We start from the raw sequence: 5,369 nt of genomic DNA, 5'->3' as shown, positions 1-5,369 counted from the left end.
CTGGCTAGGGTGGAAACAGAAAGAGTGGAAGTTCAACCCTCTGTTCCAGTCACCCATAACAAGGAAGAGGATTTTAAGATGTTTTTGGCATGTAAACCACCAACCTTTTCTGGGGAAAGAGATCCAGTGAAAGTTATGTGTTGGATCAAGGAGATAGAATCTGTGTTCAACACCATTCGGTGCCCGGAAACAGATAAAGTTCAATTTGCTATTTCTGTATTAAAGTCAAATGCTTTGTTCTGGTGGAAAGTTGAATCGTCAGCCAGAACAGATGTTTTACAGACTTTATCATGGGTAGAATTTGTGGAACGATTCAAGAATCAATTTTGCTCTAAAACAGCAGTAAGACAAATGAGGAAGATTTCCTGAAACTAGAACAAGGAAATGGAATAGTTCGAGAGTATACCGAGAAATTCATTGAATACTCTCGATTTGCCGAGCACTATGTTTCAACCGAACCCAGGAAGATAGAAAGGTATATTTGGGGTTTGAAACCCTCAATCAGAGAGTTTGTTATTGCTATGAACCCCAATACCTTTTCATTAACGGTAGATGCGGCTGAAGTGACTGAACGAAATAAAAACCGACAGCCAGAAGGAAAGGTTGTAGAGAAGAGAAATTGGGAAGGGTCTTCATCTTTTCAAGGGCCGAAAACTGTAAGATGTGATAACAGATCTGAGCAGAAGAGCAGTGAGAAAGTCTGTTCACAATGCAGACTGGTTCATCAGGGTGAATGCAAGATGGACCCAAGGAAATGTTATAAGTGCGGCGAAGCAGGTCATCTGTGTAGAAACTACCTAGCTAACAGAAGGTGTTTTAATTGCAATTCTCCGAATCATATTCGACCGAATTGTCCCTTGTTAAGAACTCTGCAGTTAACAATGGGGAGTAACACATCGGGTACTCGGGGAAGGCCTACTGTGAACAGAGGAGGGCAAGGAGGGGTTCGGGAACGGTCCTTCCAAATCACTAAGATCGAGGCAGAAGCATCGTTGGATGTAGTAACAGGTACATTTCTTCTGAATTCAATACATGCTAAGGTGTTATTTGGTTCTGGTGCAAACTTTTCGTTTGTATCACCATTGTTTGCTCAAACTGCATGTATGGATTCTGTGATACTTAATGATGAGTTAGTAGTTGATACTGCTAATAGTCAGGAAACTGTAACTAGTGTGTTCAATAATTGTATTATTGTGATTGGGGACTGTAAACTTCCGATCCGGTTATTTCCCATGTCGATGAAAGAATTTGATGTAGTGGTGGGTATGGACTGGTTGGCAAGATATCAAGCTAGTATTATTTGTAATAAGAAAATGATCAGAATTATTCTGTCAGACCAAGGGACAGTTGTTATTTATGGTGATCGTCAGAATCACCATACCAGTATTTTGTATGTAATGGAAGCCCAGAAAAGTATTCGGAAGAAGTGCCAAGGATGTTTGGCATATGTAATTGATCTGAAGAAAGAAAAGGGAAAAGAAGAATCAATTCTGATTGTTAGTGAATATCTAGAAGTCTTTCCAGAAGACTTATCTGGATTACCACCAGATAGAGTCATTGAGATCCGAATTGATTTAGTACGAGGGGCTGCACCAGTAGCAAAGGTGTCGTACCGTTTAGCTCCCTCTGAATTGAAAGAACTGGTTGCACAGTTGAAAGATTAATCTAATAAGGGATTTATTAGGCCCAACACTTCACCTTGGGGGTGCTCCGGTCTTATTTGTTAAAAAGAAGGATGGGTCTATGGAAATGTGTATAGACTATCGTGAACTGAATAAGTTGATAATTAAAAACAAGTATCCTTTACCGACGATTGATGACTTGTTCGACCAATTGGTGGGAGCAAGTTATTTCTCCAAGATTGATTTAAGATCAGGGTATCATCAGCTCAAGGTCAGGGAAGAAGATGTTGCCACAACATCATTCAGAACAAGGTACGGGCATCACAAATTCTTAGTTATGCCATTCGGTTTAACTAATGCGCCTGCAACCTTTATGGATTTGATGAATATGGTATGTAAGGAATATCTTGATAAATTCGTTATTGTAWTTATCGATGATATTCTTATATACTCTAAGACTGAAGAAGAACATGCAAAACAACTTCGTCTGATATTGGAATTGTTGAAAAGAGAAAAGTTGTATGCTAAATTGTCCAAGTGTGAGTTCTGGTTAAGAGAAGTTCAATTTTTGGGTCACGTCATCTCAGAATCAGGAGTAAAAGTTGATCCAGTAAAAATAGAAGCAGTTGCAAGATGGGAAGCTCCGAAAAATCCTTCCGAGGTTCGAAGCTTTTTGGGATTGGCCGGTTATTACCGTAAGTTCATTCAGAACTTTTCTAAAATAGCTGTGCCATTGACTAAATTGACTCGGAAGAACATTAAATTCCAGTGGGAAAGAGAACAACAAGAAGCTTTTCAACTGTTAAAAGATCATCTTTGTAGCGCACCACTATTGACTTTACCAGATGGATCTGAAGACTTTGTGGTTTATAGCGATGCCTCAAAATTAGGGTTAGGATGTGTTCTGATGCAGAGAGGAAAGGTGATTTCTTATGCGTCAAGACAATTGAAAGGTCATGAGAAGCAGTATCCAACCCATGACATGGAATTAGCTGCAGTGGTATTTGCTCTGAAAATCTGGAGACACTATCTTCTGGGAACAAAATGTCAGATTTATACTGACCATAAAAGTTTACAACATTTGTTCGGCCAGAAAGAATTAAATATGCAATAACGTCGGTGGATTGAGCTGGTTAATGACTATGATTGTGAAATCCTCTACCACCCAGGAAAAGCTAACGTGGTGACTGATGCTTTAAGCAGGAAAGAAAAGAGTGTAACCATTAAAGCTGTGGCAATGAGAATGAATTTGATCCCCGACATTTGCAAGGAAATTCAGAGATGTCAACAAGAAGCTGTAAAAGAAGTTTTTGTTAAAGCAGAAAGGTTGGGTAAGATGATTTCAACCTTGGAACAGAATAACGAAGGACTAATATGCTTTCAAGGAGGAGTTTGGGTACCATGTTTTGGAAATATCCAAAATATGATATTAAATGAAAGCCATAAGTCCCGATACTCTATTCATCCAAGCACCAATAAGATGTATAGAGATTTGAAACCTTTTTATTGGTGGCCAGGATTGAAAAGAGACATAGCTCGATATGTGGAACAGTGTCTGACATGTTCACAGGTTAAGATTGAACATCAAAAGCCGTATGGAAATCTTCAATCCTTAGATATACCTGTATGGAACTGGGATCACATTACCATGGATTTTGTTATGAAGTTACCTCGAACTCCAAAGGGATATGACACGATTTGGCTAATTGTTGATCGTCTGTCTAAATCTACGCATTTTCTACCAATAAGAGAGAAGTACTCTTTAGAAAAGCTAGCACAAATTTACATCAAAGAAATTGTTACTAGACACGGTGTTCCATTGTCCATTATCTCTGATAGAGATAGTCAGTTTACTTCGAAGTTCTGGGAAAGGTTACAGAAAGCTTTAGGGTCTAAAATCTGATTGAGTACAGCTTATCATCCGCAGACTGATGCCAGAGTGAAAGAACTATCCAGACTCTCGAAGATATGTTAAGAAGTTGTATTATTGACTTCGGGGGATCATGGGAAGATCACTTGCCATTGATAGAGTTTGCATATAACAATAGTTACCATTCCAGCATCCAAGCGGCACCATATGAAGTGTTGTATGGACGTAAATGCCTAACGCCGTTGTGTTGGAATGAGGTTGGTGAAAAACAGCTGACGGGTTCTGAAATTGTCCAAGAAACTTCTGAAAAGATCGAACAGATCCGTGAAAGAATCAAAACAGCACAAGATCGTCAGAAAAGTTATGCTGATAATCGTCGAAAGCCGATTGAGTTTGGTATAGGTGATTTTGTAATGTTAAAAGTTTCACCGTGGAAGGGTGTCATCAGATTTGGAAAGAAAGGGAAGCTCAGTCCGAGGTATGTAGGGCCGTTGATAACTCTCGTTTTGTATGAGTTATTTGTTGTTTAATACCCCTATTTTATTGTGTCTTTGGCACCCATTTTGCTCCTATCTTGTTTTTTTGGTCCAACATATGTTAAGAGGTGATGAAAGGTCAAGAATTTAATTATTTTCTAAAAAACCCATTACTGTTGGTAAAATGGCCACTTTCTGCTCACAATCATCTTATGGCAGATTTGCATCTAGTTGGATTTGAACAAAATTTTGATATTCATTCCCTTGGATTTTAATGAGATTTAATTCTGAGTTCAGATCTAAACATTTAGTTGCTTGGAAGAATGGACCTAGTTGAAGTGATGAAAAGACAAAGAAAGTACTCCTACCTTTATTTTGATTGAAAAGCCTTCTTTTCATAATTTATTGGAGTAGTTTTACCTTTTGCAACCTTTCAAGAAGAAGTGACATGGCCAGAGATGAAGTAGACCTGTGGTGATGGGTGGTCCTTACCCTTTGGACAATGCAAATTTTTATCCATTGGGTAAAGAGTTTATCTGGTCCCACCTTTTCCTTATATTTTGAAGGCTTTCTCTCAATTGTAATCACTCCATTCCACCAGCAAATTAGCTAAGCAACCTTGGAGCATTCTCTTAAGCTTTGTAGTAGTAGAGCAAGTTTATTTTCTGCTTGTAATTTTATTTTCGTAGTTAGTCTTTTATTCTCGGCACTGTGTATTGTGTGCCCTCTGTGGGCAACAGTAAGTATTTATTTTCAGTTCAAGTATTTCTTATGTATTTTTCTTCTTCTGTTTCCCCTATGTTTTCTAATTTTATTATGAGCTAAGCACCCCTTTGGGTGTGGGTTTGAGTCAAGCTTAAGGATTTAAGGGCACACTTGGGTGTTGCCTTTTTTATTGATTCTTAAGCTTGGTCATTTAAGTCGAGACGTAAACTCAACGCAGATAAGCCGATCACTCTGAAGTGTTAATATTAGATCCTTGATCCAGAGATGGGCGGATCTGAAATACGGCTTAGATGATGCACAAAGATTTGAGAGAGTCTTTGATAATCAAGCAGAGATTCGGGTTTTGCATGTTTTTAGCTTTTGTTCAGATATTAGTCGAGTTTATGCTACAATACGTTGTGAGTATAAATCTTCAGGCTAGTGGAACCATATATCTTTTTATCTAGTAGCTAATTCGGCAAGTTTAAGATTGATAAAACTGACGCTTTGTGGGCACAGTATGTAAGAATTCACTTTCGAGAGATAGGAGTTCTTATAGAAATCCCATGAGTTTCTGACCAAATTGTTCCTGCAATATTCTTAAGCAAAGCTTACACCCATACCCATCTTTTAATATTAAAGGTTTATTTCATATTTTAACGCTTTGCACCAATCAAAACTCAATTTTTCTCAACC

This window comes from Cynara cardunculus, unplaced genomic scaffold (genome assembly GCF_001531365.2).
Source record: "Cynara cardunculus var. scolymus isolate 2C unplaced genomic scaffold, CcrdV1 Un_Scaffold_5612, whole genome shotgun sequence".
Lineage (NCBI taxonomy): Eukaryota > Viridiplantae > Streptophyta > Magnoliopsida > Asterales > Asteraceae > Cynara > Cynara cardunculus.
This window is presented reverse-complemented; position numbering follows the sequence as displayed.